Consider the following 22,089-nt stretch of genomic DNA (forward strand, 5'->3'; position numbering starts at 1 on the left):
GAGACGGGACCAAAGCTGTCAACGTGGCATCATATTTAAAGCATCTCCTCAACATTATGCATCAACATTACAAGTGCCAGCTACCCATGCAGGAGCTGGGTGGCTGCTGGGGCACCTGGGTTAGGACCAAGGCTCTCGTTCTCCCAAAGGCTGACAGTTAACAATTTACCCGCCACCTTCCAGGAACTGCCATCAGATGAAGGGGGCTACCACACCCGGGGCTACACCCTCATCCCAGACACAACCTGGGTTCAATGACTGCTCAGTTCAGGGGGGTTCAAAGCCTGCCCCCTTGCCTCAGTTCAGAGTAGCCTTCCAGCTCCTGAGAGCCTGTGATATCATCTGAGGCCACTGTGGCCCCTGCTTCTCCCTCTGCCTAACCCCATTGCCTGCACGCCTTCGAGGTGGTGTTTCTAAGAGCTCTCCTTTGTGCAAATCTCCATCTCAGTCAATTTCCCAGCGACTCTATCCTAAAGCAGTGGCTTTGGGCACAGCTCTTACTTTTACAGTATCCGCATTTGTAATACGGTGATCATTACTACCTGGCAGGATGGTTGTAGGGAGATGCGACGTTACGTGTGAAGCACCTAGAACAGTGAGCCACCTGAGCCAACATAGTGCTCAGGAAGGCGGTCTGTCTTCTCCCTCAACTCCCCACACGACATTCAGATGCTTCTTTTGTGTACTCTGACAGTTCACCCCCCTTCTCATATTATAATTACAGATTGCACAAGTCTGTATCATAATTGCATATTTAATTTTCTCCCACCCCTCTTTCCTATAAGCTCTGTGTCTGTCTTGTTCATGATCACATCTCCAGGACTAGCACGTTGTAGGCACTCCATAAATATTTTCTGAATTGAATTGACACCTGTCTGGACTCATGGACTGAGGCCTGGCTCAGTTTGGCTCAGCTCTGGGAATTATAGACCCGAGTGACCTTCAGGAGGAATTTGGTCTGGTCCTTTGCAGCCCCAAGATTATCCATCTACCAATCCATCAACTCAAAAATTATTTATCAAGTGCCTGAAAAAATGAGCAGAAGCTAGTTGTGGAAAGGTAGGACTACTTCAGACCAAGAAAGATCCTCAAAGGGGGAAGGAGGTGGATGTGCCGAGGAAAGGAGAGAAACTAGTGTGAAGGGAGCGGAGTGCAGCGGGTAGGGTTCCTGCAGAGCCCAGTTTGAGAGAATCATTCTTGGTTCCAAGAGAATGAATCATTCGGGATTGAGTGTGTGGTAGGAGAAACAGGGTAGAGGCTGTTGCAAGAAATGGAAAGTGGAGATGGAGAAAAGTAAATCTCTTCCAAACATGCTTTGAAGGGAGCGGTGATAGGACTGACTGAAGTGGGAGGTAAGGGAAAGGAGTCCCACGTAGCTCTTAGGTTTGGGGCTTGATCTGCACAGTGGATGGTGATGCCAGTTACAGAAATGAGGAAGACCAAGGCAAGAGGGCAGGATTTTAGGAGACAGCCGATGCTCAGTTTGGAAACTCAGGAGCCTGCCTCCTCCAGACGGCCAGCTGTGGCCATCCCCCTCCCTGGGTGTGCCCCCAACAAGAACAGAGCCCAGACTCTGTCGGGACTGCCTGAAGTTCCCGGGGCCCCTGGAGAGCCTGCAGGAGACGGGGCCTGCAGGGCTGGGGGTGCGTAACCGTGGAGAGAACAAAGCATAAAGCCGCATCTGTCTCCAGCAAAGATCAACACTCCATGTTCTTGGAAACGGAAGTGCACGAGGTTGAGCTCTGCAGCTCATGACCGGGAGAGGTGTTCCCCAATCCAGAAAGCAGCTCGGGCGAGCACCTGGCACGCTGCCCTCGGTTTCATGAAGAAGGGTCCCCGTGTCCCACACACCACGCGAATGGACACCAGATCTGAAAGGGAGCGTGGACCTGCCAGCTGGGTGCCGTCCAGACATCTGCGGGCAATCAGGGCCTCCTGGTGTGTTGGGTCCTGCTGACAACTGGCTTCTCGCTAAAAAAGCCAATTTCTTCTGTGACCACTGGTCTGTCAAATTCACAAAGTGTGCTTCAGGACTCATTGGGCTTGTGGGGGTCTAGGATGGAGGAGGAGGGTGGCCTGGAGCCTTGTCCTCCAGCCCAAGTCCAAGAGAGATGTGACAACATGGAGCTGCAGGCCACTTTTTTCTTCTAGGCAAGTGTCAGGAGCAATTCAAGTCCCTATGCCCTTTGGCTGTGAGCACCACAGAAATCCCTTTGCTGGGTCACAGAGCTCCCGTTCCTCAGCCCCGGGGGCCTCCCTTTTTTGCCACTAACTGGACCAGTTCTCAGTGCAACCCAACAATGCTCTCTCTATCCATGAGGAATAAAGGAAATCTTCTCTTTTCTTGCATTGTTCTGTGTCAGCAAGATGATTTTAAAACACTCCCCCAACACCACCACAACCTGCAGCAACCTGCCCAGGAAACCAACCACTCATCTACCAGCAACAGCCCAGGAAGCCAGCCTGCTGTAAGTCAGACTCGTAGGAAGCCAGATTGCCGTCTCTGGTGACAATCCAGGAAGCTCAACAAGACTTCTCTAATGATCAGCCCCAAATGGCCAGGACTTGATTAACAACTTCCAGCTTCCCTAATTTTTGTTCCTGCTTCCAACTCAAAACCAACCAGAAAAAAAATCAAATATGTGCCCCCGCCACCCCCGCCAACCATCACCTAAGATGCCTGCTTCTGGTTAGCCTGCCTCCGGCTTCCCCAGGCCACCAGCCTCCAATCAGGGCACATCTGAAGCCTTCCCTTTCTTTCCACTATCACGCTTCCCCTCTCTTCTGCCTGCCTTTAAGTCTAGCCAAATGCAAGTGACTGTGGCTGACTCCCCACCTATATAGTAAGCTCTCAATACATAGCTTTTGCTTGTCTCATTTGGTTGGTATTTATTTATTTCCAAAGCCATTTATTGACTTTTCCTTTATGAATTTCTAAAAATGATTTAATAGTGCATTTGGCCCCAGTGTAATAGGAAGGGTACAAATTACCTGTTATAACAGACCCCAAAATAGTAGGGCCCAAATATAACAGAAGTTTATTTCTCTCCCACATATCTGCCTGGAGTAGGGGGTGGTTGAGGGTGGGTAGGCAACTTGAGGCCACTCAGGACCCCGATTCCCTTTTCCTTGTTGCTCTACTATCCCCTGGGGTGCACAGGAAACAAGCTGGCTCAGCCCTGCCCTGTCTGTATTTTTGTGACCGCAGGAAGGAGGAGAAGCTTCCCTTCCAAGGGTGTGGTCTGGAAGTTGTACGTGTCACTTTATCTTACACCTGGCCGGAACTTGGCCACATGGCCACAGCTAGCTGTGAAGGATGCTGGGAGATGGAGTCCCTACATGTGTCTAGCACCTGCAGAATGGGAGGAAGTGGGTGTCAGAGGACAACTGACAGCCTCACCCACAGTATGCTGGATGATAAGGGATACAAAGTCTGCACAGATTTTGTCCTCCAAGTTTAACCAATAATGATTCATGTATAGGGTGAAGACTTCTAGGCAGACACTTAAGACTTACCACAACTCTGGCTGTCACCTCTTTTGCCAAAAATTCCCCTTCCTTCCCATGTGCTCCTGCCAAATGGAGCTTTGCCACACTCTGCCATTAAGAACCATGTCCAAATTCAAATTAATTCCTTTAAACGTTTATTCCATCAGATTGTGTACAGAGTTGTGAACTCATGACCCTGGATGCTGGTGAGGGTGAGGGACAGGGTGGCACAGTGTCTTCTGTTGTCAGAGTGTCTTCCCTGCCATGACATTTCCTGGGCTGCATTGTCCTTCTCTTTGTCTGCCCTGTTGCCCAGTTGGAAATTCAGCCAGGGCCCAAGTCTGTCTTCTCCGTCATGTTCCCAGCCCCTAGCCAGGCCCCGGCACCCAGACTTTGTGCTGGACAGGTAGAACAATTTCCTAGGGCTTATTTCCTAGGGCTCGTCATTGCAGGGAATGTAGACTATCTTTACGTGGCTCCCCATTCTCAGCATCGCCCCTGAGAGTCCCGACAAGCACACAGGAGAAATAACAGTTTTAAGTTCACTTCATCATTGTGATGGTTAATTTTATGTGGCAACTTGACCGAGCTCAGCAAAGTCCAGAGAGCTGGTAAAACATCAGCTGTGGGTGTGTCTGTAAGGATATTTCTGGAGAAGATGAGCATTTGAAAAATCAGTAGACCGAGCAAACAAAGATCACCTTTACTGATGCACGTGGGAGTTATCCAATTCACCGAGGACCTGAATAGAACAAAAACACAGAAGAAGGGCAAATGTGCTCTCTCAGCTTGAGCTGAGACATCCTTCTCCTCTTGCCCTTGGACATCAGTGCCCCTGGTCCCCAGGCTTTGGACTCGGATGGAATTATACCACCAGCTTTCCTGGTTCTGCAACGTGCAGTCAGCAGGTCATGGGACTCCCCCTCCAGAGCTGCATGAGCCGATTCCTGTACTGATCTCCTCAGCATAGCCATACGTCTGCAGCTGTAGCGATCTGTGTCTAATCTCCTGTTGGTTTTGTTTCTCGGGAGAGCCCTGACTAATGCAGCCATTGTTTGCCTGAGCTGACGTGAGTATCACGCTCTCAGAGAGGCTGCTGGGCTGCCCAGTGGTGGGATGCTTCTCCCCTCTAGAAAGAGGGCAGTTCTCAGGCCCATGCGGTCTGGCCAGGGGCATGTGACTTTGCTCTGTCCCGTAGAGCTCATTTGGACCTGGCACGGTCAAATCCCCTCCCCACAGACCCGGGCCTCTGTTCTCCCTCCACCAGCACAGAGCCTCAGGCCCAGCCCTCTCAGGCCTGGGGGGTGTCCTGAGCAGCTGGAAGTCCATTCTGAACAGTGGGAGGTTAAATGATAGGCTCCATGTGGCTGAAGGATTAATACGGAGGCTTCCTGGTCGCAGCATTCCACTCTCCTCTGTTGGTTTAGGCAGTTCAGCTCTGGCCCCAGCTTGCATCCTCTGCTCGGGCAAGAACAGGTCCCATAGCAGTCTCAGTGCCTCCTCTTTACCCTTAACAGCTTCTCAAATGATTCTTTCCAATTATCTTCCTGAAAACAGTTCCGGTAAACACAATTTTTCCATCTTGCTCCATTCCCAGGAATGTTTTAGTATTCCTTATAAATTGCTGCCATGACCCATAACCCAGATCTCATCTCAAACAGCTCAGCATCCACTGCTGCTGACCCTCCCTGGCCGTGCAGCCCCCTCCCACCAGCCCCAGCCCCAGCCCCAGCCCCAGCGCCTGCACTTGCCCTTGTCTGCCTCACGTCATTGTCTACCTAGAGACACAGCTGGGAAAACTGAGCATCAACAAGTCATTGCATTTCATGACCCCTGGCCTCCAAAGAAGCAAACTAGGCTTTTAAAATAAGACACACTAGGCTTGAACAGGAGTGGGAAAGGCTACCAGGGTCGATCTCTTAATTCAAGGTTGCTAGTAAAAAGACTTTTCCATTTTTAAACAAAGTGAATCTTTAATGTTAAATTTGACCTAAAAAAAAAAAAAAAAAAAGACAAAGAAAAGAGATGGCTTCCTATTATGATTTCAATCCCAAGCATTGTGTTAAATCCAGCCCTCTAAGGGGCCGGGTGGGTGTTTTCTGGTTCACAGCGGACTCCAAACTGCTCCCTGGCTGCCAAGCTCAGTGCGCCAACCACAGGCTTCCTCCTGCTCCACCTTTCCTTCCAGCAGCCCTCCCCAGCGTCAACCTCTTTGTCTCTCTAATTTGGGGTGGAAGTTATTTAGCAGTTTCTTTACATTTAAGTGATTACGTTGCTCACGTTCCAACACCTGCAAACACCCGAGACAGCCCCCATCTATTCCAATTATCTCTCCACCAGCATTTTCATCTTCTCCCGTCTGCTAACAGCAGAGCTGAGGGTTGAGGTAATCCCTTCGGAAGCTAAACTGTTTTGTGCGTGCAGTTGCCATTCCGGGATTATGGCCCCAGACCACGGCCACAACAGAAGCATAAAGACGATGACTAGACGTTGCCTGCTTTGCAACCACAGAAAATAATTTGGGCTTATCCTTCTCTCCAAAGAGGTTATACATTTTTTTAAGATCTGAATGTTAAAAGCAGAGACCAAGATGGTGGAGCATTTTGTAAAGACTTAACATACTTAGTATAAGTATCACTCTATGAACCACGGTGCAAGTAGGAGCAGGAAGAAGAGGGGAGATGGATAAGAGAAAACTGGGAAGTAGGTGGGAGAAAAAGAGGAACGTGTGGGCTGGTTCAGGCAAGCACCTGGGATGGAGGGCCTCTCCTCCCACCCTGGTCCTTCAGCACAGGGAGGAGAGTTTAGAGCATCTCCGTCTTCCCCGTGCCCCCCACCACCTCGCCCCCCACCACATAGAGTTCAGACTTCCTTTGGGGTGGAGGATACTCTGTCTTCTGGGTCTTCCAGGAGGCATGAAATAGCATGCCTTCCAACACTAGTCCTGCAGGAATGTGCACCCGGCAAAGAGGGAGGCCAGGAGCACTGACTCATTCATGATGACATTTTCATTACTAAGTGAAATAAGAAAAGTGAAATAGGAAAAATAAGGATAATTATATACAAATTTGTAATATTATATCTATAATCATAATCATATATAATTATAAATATAAAAAATTTTATATATGAGAAGGTATAAGATTACTAAGTTGTTTTGGGGGAGGGGGAAGGCCACTCTTCATACTGCGATTATGCTTTTATCACTTATTTGGGGTCCAAAAGTCCTGCTCTAAAAAAGTATAATGGAAGATGACTTGGGGTTTTGTTTTTGGATAATCTGTCATTTGGCAGAATTACAAGTTGACTGACCTATGTAGGTCTCCCCAGGGCCTTCAAGCTCAAACTCCCTTGAGTTCAAGGCCAAGACCAGACTAGTGTGGGATGGAGTCTAGTGCCCCTTCCCCTCTTTGCTTTTCTCGCTTCACATGAACCTCTTCTTTCGTTTGTTTTCTCATTTGTTTTTATTGAAGTATATTTCGTTATAATGTGTCAGTCTCTGGTGTACAGCATAATGTTCCAGTCATGCATATACATACATATATTTGTTTTCAGACTCTTTTTCATTAAAGGTTATTACAAGATATTGAATATAGTTCCCTGTGCTATACAGTAGAAACATGTTGTTTATCTTTTTTTATAGATAGTGGTTAACATTTGCAAATCTCAAACTCCCAAATATATCCCTTCCCACCCTGTTACCCAGGTAACTATAAGATTGTTTACTATGTCTGCAAGTGTGTTTCTGTTTTGTAGACAGGTTCATTGGTGTCCTCTCTTTTTCTTTCTTTCTTTTTTTTTTTTTTTTAAGATTCCACATATGAATGATATCACATGGTATTTTTCTTTCTTTCTGGCTTACTTCACTTAGAATGATGATCTCCAGGTCCATCCATGTTGCTGCAAATGGCATTATTTTATTCTTAACACTGAGTAGTATTTCATTGAGTAAATATACCACAGCTTCTTTGTTCAGTCATCCATCGATGGACATTTAGATTGCTTCCATGTCTTCACTATTGTAAATAGTGCTGCTGTGAACATTGGGGTGCATGTATCTTTGTGAATTAAAGTTCCCTCTGGATATATGCCCAGGAGTGGGATTGCTGGATCATGTGGTAAGTCTATTTTTAGACTTTTGAGGAATCTCCATACTGTTTTCCATGACTGCACCAAATTGCATTCCCACCAACAGTGTAGGAGGGTTCCCTTTTCTCCACAGCCTCTCCAGCATTTATCATTTGTGGACTTTTGAATGATGGTCATTCAGACAGGTGTGAGGTGATACCTCTTTGTAGTTTTGATTTGCATTTCTCTGGTAATTAGTGATATTGAGCACTTTTTCATGTGCCTATTGGTTATTTGTATGTCTTCATTGGAGAATTGCTTGTTTAGGTCTTCTACCCATTTTTGGATTGGTTGTTGTTTTATTGTTATTAAGTTGTATAAGCTGTTTATATATTCTGGAAATTAAACCTTTGTCAGTCATATTATTTGCAAATATTTTCTGCCATTCCATAGTTTTGTCATTTTGTTTCATTTATGGTTTCATCCTCTTCTTTTGGGTCCTAACTCTTGCAGGGTCTCCTCCCAATTTGGAGGCAGCATTACAGAGTCAAGGAGATCCTTTCTGGGCAGGAGATGCTTCCATGCTCCAGCCTCCCCCTTAGGCTGACACTGTATAGTCTGGGTTAGGAACCCCTGCCCTGGGGACATGGCAGTGTGCATATTGGGAGAGTTGTCCCCCCCTTCCCCTTTCTCTCAATAGCTGCCCCTCTAGGAGGCTACACGGTTCACTCTGTTTACAACCAGGCCTGGTGGGATTGGCCTGGCCTCTGCCAGGTCGCTGTGGGATGACGGACAGGACTGTTCACAATGATCATGCCCTCAAGAGAGCTCTATATCAACCCCAAATGTGTACTTCAGTTTTCACCACATAATTGTAAACTCATTCATCCGAAGGCCGTGTGATCTTTATCTTTCTTTTGTGAGAGGGTAGCCATTTGACCTTCTTTGAAACTGGAGTTTATGAAAAGATTAACTGAGCTCTAGAGAAGTGAACAGAACTCAACCACAAAGCCACAGCTGAAGGCTTCTGCTGCACACACAGTATCAGAGAAAAGTGAGGATTTAGCAATTTCTCTTTCTTAAGCAATGATGGTGGGGACAGGTTTATAGGGGGATTGCTTTGGGTCACCTAAAAAGTTCTAAAAGTTAACCAGATAATTGTCCAAGGAATGTACCACAGTGACCTATGCAGATACACCTCCTGTAATATGAATCAGTTATCAATTGCCCCAGTAATACCGCATAAAAAGCAAGCACAAAACCTCAGCAAACGTGTAATAGTAAGCATTTCTTTAGCTCAGAGTCTGCAGGTCGGTGATGTAAGCTGGGCTCAGGTGGACAGTTCTGGTCTCAGCTGAGCTGACTCATGTGTCTGGGGCTGAGCTGGACGTTGTTCCAGGATGGCTTGGACTGAGGTCACTCAGCCCTGCTGCCCCTCACTGTCTTCCTGTAGGCTAGTGTAGGCATGTTCTCACAGTGACTGCAGAGAAGCAAGAGAGTGGAAAGGCTCAGACGCTTTTTCAAGCCTCAGCTGATCTCACATCTGCCAACATTCCATTCGCTAAAGCAAACCACGTAACCCAGCCCAGAACCGGAGTTGGGGGAAGGTTCTGCAAAGTTACCTGGTGAAGGTTGTGGACACAGGGAGGAGTGAAGGATTGTGACTATTAAAGCAGCTGGCCTCCCACACTGTAATTTTTAGGTTTCTGTTAAGGGTGAACATGGAGAAAGCAGAGAAAAACGGCATCTTTTCTTCCTTTCTTTCCCTACCTGTGCCCCCGCATAGGCGCACCCACGAAACTTACATAAGGCACTGGGTGTACTTGAGGATAATTATCAATAAATAATGACAATTGCCTGTCTGGGATTCCCCCAGATATGGAGCAGGGATGCAGCCTGGAGTTACTATTTGTGTGAAACGAAGGTGTACATCCCCTACTCACACACCCAAATTTGCGGAGTGTTTACAGCCAAAGAAATCTGATTCATGCAGCACATCTGTCATGTCTCCCACAGCTGTGTTATTATAGCAAAACAGTTTTCCTCCCCTAATTCCACGCCGCCTTCAATAGAAGTGTTGCAGCTCAGTGACAGTGTTTGTGAATGGAGATATGACTGCAATGGTGGAGGTGACAGCACAGAGGGGACAGGGCCCGCTCGGGAGGGGTTGCCTGCCCACAAGGCAGACAACTCCTGGGTTTACACCTTATAGGTCCTGCCAGTGTGGATCGTGACTCTCAGTCCCACGTTCAGGTTCCTGGGGCATCTGATTGGCTGAGCCCAGGTCAGGTTTCTGCTCCTGCTCCCCAAGGCAGCGACATGGGACACACAGGGCTGCTGTTTCCAAGGAAGAGTGCTTCACCATCAGCAGGGCAGAGACCCCAAGTCCACTACAACACTGGGCAAGTCATCCCGCCTCTCAGAGCCTGTTTTCTTATCTGCAAAAAGGAGATGTAAGACCTCACCTCTTTGAACTATTGTGAAAATTGAATATCAATATATTACTAAAAGAGAAATACCTTTTTGTGAACTATACAACACTACAAAATATTAATTTAATCTCATAGTAGAAGCCTTTCATTCATATCCTGTGAAATGACAGAAAGTGTGAGAATGGACAGGTCTGAGATCAGACAGAAGTACCCAAGGGGCCAAGTGTTTCTAGATCCCGGGCATCACCAAAAAAAGTGACTGTCCAAAGCTACAGAAAATATTTTTAGTTATCTTTATTTTTTACAATTATAGAATAGCATGTTCTCATAATAAAGCATTCGAATATTATGGAAATGTTTTCAACAATAGGTAAGATATCCCCCATGACCCGCTCCTCCCCAAACCCTGAAAACCGTAACAGTAACTTTGCTACAGTTTGGCATTTATCCTTGGAGGTGGTTCTTAGGCACCTGTGCCCACGTGCACGCACACACACTGACTCAGGGGTGTTTCTTTTTCCTACCAAATGGAGTTACACCATCCCTCTTCTTTTGAATGTGTTTTTCGTGAGTTCTTCCTGGGTCAGTATATAGAGCTTATGTCTGTATATATATGTATCTTATATCTGTAACCACTGCTCAGTATTGCTGTGCATGGCTGTACCCCAAAGAATCTACTATTAGATACGGCCAGTGTCTGTCTAGATACTGCTAGAGAAAACTGAAGTCAAAACAAAACTTGTTCTTTTCTTTAAATCATTTTCTCTCTTTTCTCAGAATATTCCAAAAGCCTTTGGAAAAGAAAGAAGTGGTAGGAAACCAAAATAGAGGCAAAGGTGAAAATCAGTGTGGTCCCTTACTGATTGGTGGCTGAACCACAACAAGATGCCAGGCCCACTGCAGTTCTGGTGACCCCAGTAGAACCCTGGGCTCAATGCATTTGTGTTGAAAATAGAAGTGGCTTCAACTTTGTCTGTAGATGTAAGAGCTCAGAATGATATAGAGACATGTTTAAAGACAGTTCAAGTGACTAGCCTGGAGGTTTCTGTACTTTGCGATACCTTTATTCTGATATCCACAAATCTGCCCCAAGTTCAGACTCTGAATCACACAGGGTTTAAAGAAACACAGTTATGGCACAATGGGATTTCTCTCCAACTGCCATCATGTGAGCAGAGGAGGGTCCCAAATGTCTCTTCAAGGGGGGTTTGATACCCATTCATTGTGACAAGTTAGAGAAACGTGTAGCTAGAATGTCAGCTCCACAAGAGCAGGGATATTTTGTTGGGTTCCAAATTCAGAGCCAAGTACCTGACACATCACAGGCATTTAATAAATATGTGTTGACTGACTGACTGACTGAATAAATGAATGAATAGATGCATGAATGAACGAAACAGAAAGAGCTTTTCTTTTCTTTCTATTTTTTCTCTCTCTCCTGGACTCCATGTGTGCTTGATTGTCTAATAATAAGATTTATTTTTCTGGAGTGGGAATTAAAGATAACTAAGACCTTACAAAGACAAATGTCTACAGCCATAAATGATTCCACAACCCCAGCCAAAGGCCTACTTTCCAACGAGTTGATTTTTCATAATTCCCTAGGAAGGGAGGAATTGGTTGCAGTCACTGGAGTTGGTGTCAGTACAGATAAGGAATGTGCAGTAGGACAGCAATGGGCTCAAATAGTCCTTCCAAGTCTTCACTGCACACACACGCCAAGCTTTGTGAGATGGAGCAGGCACGAGGAAGTTGAGAAAAGAAAGATAAAATATATAATGCAAAGCCACAGATATTATTGAGCCAGTAGAAAGTAAAACATAGAGAAATGATGGATAAATTTGACTCTTAAAAAAACAAACCTTCTGTACAAAAGACAATCATTCATAAAGTTAAAAAAAAAAAAAGGCAAAGTCTGAGGGAAAATATTTGCAACACATGTGAATCACAAGGGATTATTATCTAGAACACATCAACAGCCCATACAAACTCCCTCTCCCAAAAAGATTTTCCCTCTCTCCAAAAACAAGAAAAATTTTTTTAAATGAACAAGCAATTTATATACAAGAAAGTACAAATAAACTTAAGAAAATCTGCTCAATCTCACTGATAATCAGGGAAAATTTTGAACAATAATGTATCATACTCACCAGATTGACAATAATTGAAATATTTGATGCTACTCGGATTTGGCAAGGGTGTGGGGAAGCAGGTATGTTCACACAATCCCACTGGAAATACAATTAGCGCAACCACTTTGGAGAGCAATCTGGTAGAATCTACTGAAAAAAATTTTTTTTAATTCACATATTCTCTGACTCAGCAATTTCACTTCTCAGTAACTCTCGCCAAGATACACCATCCTTATGCACAGCGGCATCCCCAGGATGGTCATTGCTTGTAATGATGAAAAGCTGGAAACAATCTAAATATCCAAGACTGAGGAATTACTAGCTATACTTTAGAATACTCTGTAGCACTTAGAGAGTTATTGAATGGATAGAGCTTCAAGATACATTATTGAGCAAAAAATAAAATTGCAGTGCCTTAAAATACACTATTTATGAAAATAGAAAGGAAAACAAACAAAAATACATGTCTATATAGTATCTATGTTTGCATTTAAGTATGTACATAACAGAAAAATTGGGGAGGAAACACACCAATTGATAATAGCAATTTAACCCTGGGGATGGAGGGAGAAGACCAGGGGTGATTTTATCTTTACAAGGAGAATGAATTCATACATTGATTGAGTATTTCAAAATCAGTTATACAAATATACTGAAATCAATTATAAAAATTGTGAAGAGAGCGATACTGGAATATGAGGAAGTTTTAGCTCCAGGGCATTACAGAGCTTCATAAAGGGGTGGGGACATCGCTGGGGCCTTGTCAGGGGGATAGTCTGTGGAGGGGTGGGCCTTGAGATGTAGGGCTGGGGCGGTCACTTGGAATAAGTGTACATGGGAGCACTCCCAGCAAGGCAAGAAGGAACAGGATGCGGAGTGGGCTGCCTTAAGCAGGCTGTGTTTGGAGAACACACAAGAGCCCTGATTCACTGGACCGTTCTAAAAATGGCTGTATTAATTTTTCTGATTATAAAATAGCCCATGCTAATTGCCCCCAAATCCAATTAATTCAGAAAAATACAAGAAAGAACTAAATATCACCCGCTATTCCACCTTCTGGAGATAACCACCGTGACTGTTTGGGCGTACACACTTCGCTTGACTGCACTCCCTCAGCAGCCAAGCACAACAGTGCCCATCAGCTAATGCCTCTCACCCTGCACAGCCCTAGGAACTCGCCCAGGTTGAGGTGCAGGTGTTTTCATTCACATCCTTAAATTAGGCCCCATGGAGAAAGGAGCAGCCTGAGAATTCACAGGGCTGGTGATGAAAGTGGAATGGGTATGAGCATCTTCTGGACAAGGATAAACACTGTTTCTTTCTTTAAAAAAAGAAGAAATACCTATTTCTCAAAACTACATTTTACCCCCCATTAACATGTCCAGCACATATTGCCAGTCAGCAAAAGACCACCTGAAAAATCCCTGTAGACATTGTTTCCCAGAAGGTTAAAAGCCCAGGGCTCCCTGTCCTCAAAGCCATCCCCAAGGTGATGACCAATAATAGAACAAAGGCAGCTGTGTTGGAAATGCTTGGATAAGAAAGTGTTTTGCTTTATTCCCATTGGTAACTCGTAAGCCTTTCTTGGTTTGATGCTTGTCAACAGGAGATAAATATGTGCAGTAGCTTAGGAGGACGATGGGCAGTTGCTGGGATGTTCAGGATCACAGCAGGCAATGAAGCGGCCTGGCTAGCCTATCCTTAGGGCAGGCACCTCTCCCTCCTCCTCAGAAGGACAGCAAACCTCCCAGAGGGTCACAGATCCGAGTGAGTGCGTTCAGGAAGAGCCACACTTCTGAGGACCTGATGACTGGGGAACTGGGTAAGGAGCTGGCTGTAATTAGCATGAGGAGACTTTTGCAAGTATCCCCATCCATGCTGCTTTCCATTCAACACAACCACAACGACTGAGGTCTGATGACATGTGAAGGATTGTGCCAGATTCTGGGATGCCAAGATGAATGAGACGCCATCCTTAACCTCAAGGAGCATACAATGTCGTGACCCAGATAGATGCAAAACAGATTGACTCTAATACGGGTGGAATGACACAGTGAATGTTAACTACACACATACCAGCAGAAAAAAGAAAGGAAAAAAAAAAAGGCTTCCAATCAGCCTACCACTTGGCAAAATGCTTTCCCAGGAATATACTTACTTGGCAGAGTTCTTGTAGGAGTACCACTAACAGTATGGGGTGCTTGCTCTCTGCTGGCCAAGCTCTTCCACATGCAAGGTGTATTCACTCTTTCCACATTAACCCAACCTTCTGGCTTCCTTCTGCTTCTCTCCTCTGGATCAAATATCAAGCCCTACCTGTTTTATTCTCTCTCTTCATCCTGACTGATCTTAGGCAGCCAAAGTCCATTTGTAGGTATTAGGTCAAATTGTCATATCTGTAGACCAAGTTGGATTGCTTGCTAGACAAAGATGCGGATTAAGGGTTATCAGCTAAGAGCAGAGATCTACCTCTTTCCTGATGAGAATTGGCAAATGGAGCCTTTTCTGCTCTGATAATGTCACATGGCAGCTTCACATTTAGCTCCTCTGGTGAGTAGGGGTGGCCAAGGGTGGACACACTGGAACTCCTCCATCCAATCCTTGCCCCCCTCCTTTTTAGCTGCACTTGAAGTCACCACCAACCATGTGCCCTCTTGCCCATATTTCCCAACTCATGCCTTCTCTTAAGTCTGTGTTTAGGTTTGAGCCATGCTGCACCATCTGTAGCCCTCAGAGGCTCCATCAGAAACAGAATCTGGTGGGACTCAGGTTATGATGCTGCCCTGCCTCCTGACCTGGGAACTGTAGCCCTGGATTGAGTGACGTGTCATGATTAGAATGGCCTTCCCCATGTCCCCAGCCATGCCTGGCACCAGAACCTGCCTTTCAGTCCTGGGCTTGAAGCTTCTGTGGAAACCTACAATGGTTCTTGCCTTTACTCTGAATAATTTCTGATTTTATGGTTGTCCTCACAAGAACTCAGCTTCCATTTGCCGATATGTCATAGGCTCCAATTTTAGTCATTAAAAAAAAAAACAAAAACAAAAACGTTCATTGTCCAGAATTTGAAAACATTTTCCGGGGGATCCTCCCCAGAGTCCTCTGAAAATTTTAGCTCCTTGGCTGCCTTTCCCCATTAAGCCTAATCTGAGCTGTCAGATGCATGGACTCCAAGGAAACTTTGTGGGAATTACTTCTAATCCTCTGATCTCGGAAGAAGGATCCAGCAGCAGTTTCACAATGCCTCTGGGAAAGCTGCAGCCCTTGATTAAAGAAAGGTGTCCTCAAGAAAGGCAAGGAAGAGCTCCCAGAACCACCCCTCCAGCATGGCCATTCCTCCTGAGGCCCCTCTACCCACCCCTACCTCCCCCTCACCACCCATCACCCCTCTTCCCTCTGGAGAGAGGGAATGGTCTATGGTCCCACATTTCTAAGGTTCCACCCATGACCCATGCCCTACCGCATGCTAGGGTTGTTGAATTTTAGAGCTCCATGGAAGTCCTGAACTTGCAAAGTACCTGTGGCCAGTCGCCATCCATTTTCCTTTCTTGGGGTCATAACCACCACATTTTCTTTAAGGAGCTGCCTTTCCCCTGTAACGTGTGGCTTGGAAGAAATGTCAGTCAGCGAGCCCAGGGCGGGGGTCGGGGTAGGGATGGGCTTGTGATCTGGGCAGGCCCGTTGGTCATGAATATTATTTCCGGAGCGTCCTTCCTGAAGGCTAAAATCTTTCCTCGTGAAAGGAGACTTAGACAACAGAAACAGAGCAGAGGCCAAGAGATTTCCAGAGCCCTCTCTGCTCGGTCAGCTGGAATTTGCTTCCTCCCAACATTGCTGATAGTGTACATTTTCAGTGATTCAAGCTTAAAGAGAGTTTACCGTCAGAAAAGCGCCCCACTACCCCGAAGTATGATTAGCAGGGAAGCTAATAGCTGCAGAGTTTGTAAAACACTCCGTCTTCCCTGCAGTAAGTTTGCAACCTGGGAAAACACTGAGAACAGATGGTTCGCCATCGGGGTTCCACAAGCAGACCTGGGAGGAACGGAACTTCTGCCTGTGAAAAACTGAAGGAGGAAGCCAGGGCACGCCCCCTGGGCAGCTGGGAGGCCCTGATCACCTTGGTGCTTAAGTCAGGGAAGGACCCCGAGGAGCAGCGGGTTAAACTGCAGGCCTGTCTCCCAGTTACGGCAATGCTAGTTCTGCTCTGACCCATCCAGGGTGCTCTGAAGCCATCATTGTCTCAGAGGGCAAACAGCTCGGAGCTGGGTGACATGGCAGATGCTGCGGGCCACACCCGACTCAGGCCCACAAGGTCTAAACATAGGTCACCCCCCATCACCCAAGGAGCCCCAAACCATATTCCATTCCAGAAGTCACCACTGTCAGATGATCCGTTCATCTTCACCCCATCCCCTGGCTGCAAACCAAATGAGGAAGCAGACTGCCTACAAAGCACAAATCTGCAGACACCACAACAGAGGCCCTGGGGAGACTGTGACAGGCCCAGGGCTCCAGTTCTCTGTGTCAGGTTGGATTCTGTAATTAGCTGCTCTCATCAACATGTCCCCAGTGCAGAACATCTTCTGTTTGACAGCATTCTTTTCTCAAAACAACAGTGGAAGGATACGTTTTAGCCCTGCAACTATTTCTCATCAACTGTCTTTCTCAGGAACTGTGTTCCCAAAGCCTGTATGACCCGCGACAACCTCAGAGCTCATCAGAACAGAAGGATAAAAGTTTTAAAGTAACAGGACTAACTGGGGTTCCACAGGCTCTGTCCGCTCCTGACTCGCTCAGAGTGAGTGTCCCGCAAACAGCACCGGTGTTCCCTGGAGGCGGCTCCCTCGTGCTCCCAAACAAGACCTCTTCTACCACTGGTGCAGCCACTACGTCAGCCAGGAATCGAGCCCCCTCTGCTGTGGGCACACCCACTCACACACATTCTCCTGGGGCCACTGGGCATCAGTGGTCCCCTGCTGAGTCTGCTGGGGATGCATATTTCTATACACCCAGCCCAGGCCCTGCCCGGGACCCAGCAGTGCTGGTTCTTCCCAGGACCAGGTGGTGAGCCTGCTCCCCGACTGTGTGTCTCACTCTGCTCCCTGCACCAAAGTACCTCCACGTGTACCCCTGTGTCTCACTGAGCCTTTAATAAAACCAACTTTCAGCTTCTCTCTGGCGCCTTTTTCTCGGTAAAGACTCAGATACAGCGGATACCATAAGTTCAAGGCCTCACACACAGTAAGGACACAATTGAAAGTTTCCGAAAAGGGTAGTGATAAGATTAGAAAACTATTTCTACTACCGAGATGGACAGGACCTGGTAGTGACTAGAGCCAGGAAGCCCCATCAGGAAATGAAATTGGTAGACTGGGCCAGTGGATTTCAATTAATATCTATTGCATGAATGAATGATGGAGTGATCAGACCCTCTTTTGGGGCATTTAACTTGTGAGGAGCCATATGGTCCCATGCACCAATAGAAAAGGATGAGGGACCCCTCCTATTCCATCTCTCCCTCACTTCACCTTGGCTCACCCCTCCCAGAGCCCCGAGGGATGGACACAACAGCCAAAACCTTCCCCAACAGACCCAAGTAATGGGAGGTAGTGAGCAGTGCTTCTCAGAACTGGAGTTCGCCAAATTTTGGAATGCAGTTCTGGCGACCAACAACATAGGATTGCCCCTGTTATTTTTCCAAGAAAGGATATTAAGAAAACAAGTACCATTGACTCCAATCATTTCTAAAAAGATAATTCAACACCCTAAATTGAGAAAAGTCATCTCAAGAATAGAGTGGTTCTTTAAGGTGAATACACTTTGCTTTGTGAGAAACTTTTTGCCCTAGAACTTCAACATTATATTTCACCTTAGACCAGTGAGACGTTTGCTGGTTACCAGCACCCTCCAAGGGTCAGGTTTAAGAGCCAGCAGAGGAAGAGCAAGTCCCCAGAGCCTGGGGAAGAGTTCCTGCCTCTTTCCTTGACCCCAAGAGCCTGGAGTCTCAGGCAACTGCAAGGGAAACCACTCCCACTAGAGGAAAACGGGAGCTCTGTTGCTGCCTTCCAAGCTGGAGCCTGGATTTTGTTTTTCTGTTAATGAAACAGACACAAATAGTGGCTCATTACAGTTGGAGTATCAGGAATAGTCAGGTGCTCCAGGTAAAGTTATATATTAAATAAGCTTCTCTAGATGGACCTGTGAATGTAACCATTTATACCATTGTTTCTATCTGGAAGTATATTGTGGTGTCCAAACAGATGGCTTGAAAATGAACTTGGCGCACAATCCGATCAGAAGTTAGAGGCAGGCTGTGTTCTTGCTGGCCTCCTGGTTCCTTCAGATTCATCATGCAGAGTTATTCTTGTCCCTGATCCCCAGCTGCAAGTATGAGTTAGTGTTGAAGAGGCACCTCTTCATTACTGAGCTTGGAGTACTTTCCGAAAATGTGTGCCCTTGCCATCTCTGGGACAGCTGCCTGGCTGGTGGAAAGGGCCCTGGCTGAGAGTGAGAAGCCCTGGGGTCTAGCTCTGAAGCTGCCTCACAGTAGGTTTAAGCCCCTGGGCACAGGCGAGCGACTGTGCTCTACCTCTGAAGTCCTTCCTACACCAGCATTCTGTGATTTATGACTTCATGGCAAGGAGATCACTGATGGTGACAGAATGTTTCCATAGCTCCCTTTCCTGGTCAAAATGCAGTGAGACTAGTCCAACTACTTTATTAGGATGTCTTTATTTTTATGACTTTTCCACCAAATGCATTGCTTTCTTTCGCTGGCTTGGGTTTCGGGGACATAGACTTGGCTACGTAGTCCACAAATGCTCTTGACAACAGGCGACAGAGGATGTGGGAGCCAGAAGCCTTGGAAGTTCTCTATCTTTTAGTTCCTGCTGGGATTTTGATTTAATGAACCTGCTTCCCCTTAATAAATTACTGAGGCTTCTCTTTCCCTCTGAATCTCTTCTTGTGTCGTGGTACCAAAACAGGCCAACAACTGTACTCTAGAAATTGGCCATTTCTCTTTTTCTTAAGGTGAAAGATTGCTGGGTGTCACCCTGAAAAAGAGACACCTCTCCTATTAGCTGCTTCTGTGGCTCTGTGAGCTGTGCCTTTGACTTGGCAAAGAAAGTCAGCGTTTGGGAAACTATTTCTAGCCCAGCACAGCTGTTCACGGCTTAGGTTCAGCAAATGCCATCATTTTTGTAGACTCAGCCCCAGTACACCCAGAGAATTGTGATGACCCAAGTGTGTGACTTTAATGAGGACAGAGTGATTCTGGGGTCTCCCAGACATCAACCACTGGACATTTGATTATATGCTCTCTTCACTTAGCTAGCCAACTGCAGCCTCTTAAAGGGAAGAACTCAAAGAGAGGCTAAAACCCTGGAGGTTCCTGCTCTGGTTTTTCACTAGTGAAATCAAGGGATCAGATGACAGTGACAGTAATCATAACAACAACAATCACAGTAGCAACTCTCATTTATTTGGTCCTCACTATATGGTAGGTAATTTGCTGGGTGTACTTTATAAAACTATTATGCCATTTGCATAAAATGAAAAGAGATCATGCAATTTGCCCAAGAACTTGACAGCTAAAAACTAACAGGCCTGCATTTGCAGCAACATGGATGGACCTCGAGATTATCATACTAAGAGAAGTAAGTCAGAGAAAGACAAATATCATATGGTATCACTCATATGTGGAATATAAAAAAAAGGATACAAATGAACTTATCTACAAAACAGAAGGAGACTCAGACACATAGAAAATAAACTTTCAGTTACCAAAGGAGAAAGCAGGGGAGGGATAAATTAGGAGTTTGGGAGTAACATATACACACTCCTACATATAAAATAGATAAACAATAAGGACCTACTGTATAGCACAGGGAAATACATTCAGTATCTTGTAATAACCTCTAATGAAAAAAGAATCTGAAAAAGAATATATATATGTAAAATTGAATCACTTTGCTGCACACCAGAAACTAACACAACATTGTAAATCAACTCTACTTCAATAAAAAAGAAAAAAATTTTAATATCATTAGAAATAATGGGCCTGGAATTTATACCCAGGTTCCCCCGGGGGAAAGGTTCATCTTATTCCACTATGGTGCATGGATTAAAATACTGATGTATGTAGAGAAACGTGGGTGTGGATATCTGTAACTCCTGGCTCCTTCTAGCTGACAGATCCTTGTAAAGGTTCTCTAGCAGCTTGTCCACAGATCCGCTAAAATAACAACCACCTCCCCAGCAGGTTCCCACCTGCATAATGACAGAACTTCCTCCCGTCGCAGGTTCCTCTGTGCCTCTGGGAAGATGCTGGTGGTGGCACCAGAACTCAGGCCATTGCTTGCCCCTCCCTCTTTTCTCTCTGCTGGCCTCATGATCAGCCACCTGGTGCGGTCTCCAACTCCCAACCACCTGCCAGAACTCCTGGGGGGGAGAAACCCTCTTGTACCTCTCAGAGACCTTGGGCCGTCCAGGCTCCTTCTCCAGCTTCTTCCAGGGCCCTCCATTTCTCTCCTCACCCCCAAGGCCTCTCTCTGGCTGGAGGGGAAAGGACTCTGCCTTCTGTGTTCTGCTCTCCTGTGTTTCATTTCGCGTGCATAGACAGGGTGGGAAGGTGCAGACCAGAAGCAGCCATGCCTGGACCCACTCTGGGGTTATGGTGCTTTCTGTTTCTCCATACCATCTTCCCATCCAGGGCGTAGAAGCATCCCGGCGCTGGGTCAGAATGGTTCACAGAGCAGGTGCTGTGCTCAGTGGACTGGGTCAGGGCTTCTTGCTCAGCTGAAGGACTGTCTTTCTCCCGGGCACCCCCTTCCCTGCCATGTGGTGCACCTGTCCGTGTGTGAACCCAGAGGGCCCCGGGCCCATGGACATCAGGAAATGCAGCTGGAGGGAGTGAGGCAGTATTTTCTAACAAACACTGGTGTCCCAGTGTCAGGAGAGGAAGTCAGGGGAGGTGTGTGTTCAGCCAGGATGCTCTTCTGAGCTGTCTCTCATGATTGTATCCCTGTTTGTTCTCTTTTCCTTCTTTCCCATTTAAGCAGATAATAGCTGACTCTGTGCTCACAGGAGGTTCACGGCAGGGCACAAGTCAAAGACTCTCCTTCCAAGCACTGCAAACAAAAGCCTAAGTAAGCCCTTAGCAGAAGAGGATTCAGCTGGGGGTGGGGGCAGATTGTCCTGAAGAAATAGAGAAAGAAAGAAGCGATTTCCCCAAAATAGATATTCTGTTCAGCTAAGAGGAAGGGAGATGGAGGGGACACAGAGGAAGATTTGCAAGCCCTGTTTCCTGGAAAAGTACCGTCAGCGGGGTATAAAGGCAGCCTGGCAGAGATGCTTGGGGGCAGTGTGGAAGGTGGAGAGGGTGTCACCGGTCGCCAGCAGCACAGACAGTGGCTTGGTCTGCCACCCACGCAGGCCGGGAAAGGGCAGAGCTGGCTCAGAGATGAACTGTGTAGACGAGGACCAGGTGGGCCCCACCCCAGGGGTCCTAGCACTACATGAGCTCCAGAGACACTGGCGTAAATAGCTGTAGGGAGGGGACCCCGGGAAGGACTGAGGTTATGCGTTTTTTGTTTCTTTCTTTTTTTCTGTTGGCCAGGAGAAATAAGAGCCTGGCATTAGAAACTAAGTTGTTATAAAAAAATGAAAAGTTTTTGTTAAACCTTGAGTGTGTGGACTGGGATTGGAGCCCTCTCGCCCGTCTTCGCACCTCTTGTATTAACCCAGGAGAGAAAAGGCTGTGCTTGTGGTCTGGCCCCAGCGCTTGGCCAGACCGTCAGTCCTGGACCCGAGAGTGGCACCACAACTGCCTTCCTATCATGCTTTCTTTTCCATTTCATTAATCATTCACTGAAACAGTTTTAAGCAGAAAGCATTCAGTAAACAGGATTGAGTTTTTCCAGGACCTGAAGCTTCAGAGGAATGTCACCAAATCATCTTCAGACAAG

At 46.5% G+C, this 22,089-nt stretch overlaps 1 protein-coding gene across 1 annotated transcript in view; it reads left to right on the forward strand.

The window, feature by feature from the left end:
* Window positions 1-17,293, forward strand: part of CMYA5 (cardiomyopathy associated 5) — a 197,841-nt gene extending 180,548 nt beyond the window's left edge. The window contains exon 17 of the mRNA XM_074360286.1: window positions 16,090-17,293. The gene's annotated coding sequence lies outside the window, so the exon portion shown is untranslated. The remainder of the gene's footprint in view (window positions 1-16,089) is intronic.
* Window positions 17,294-22,089: the final 4,796 nt, after the last annotated feature.

The sequence above is a fragment of the Camelus bactrianus genome, chromosome 3, assembly GCF_048773025.1.
Source record: "Camelus bactrianus isolate YW-2024 breed Bactrian camel chromosome 3, ASM4877302v1, whole genome shotgun sequence".
Classification (NCBI taxonomy): Eukaryota; Metazoa; Chordata; class Mammalia; order Artiodactyla; family Camelidae; genus Camelus; species Camelus bactrianus.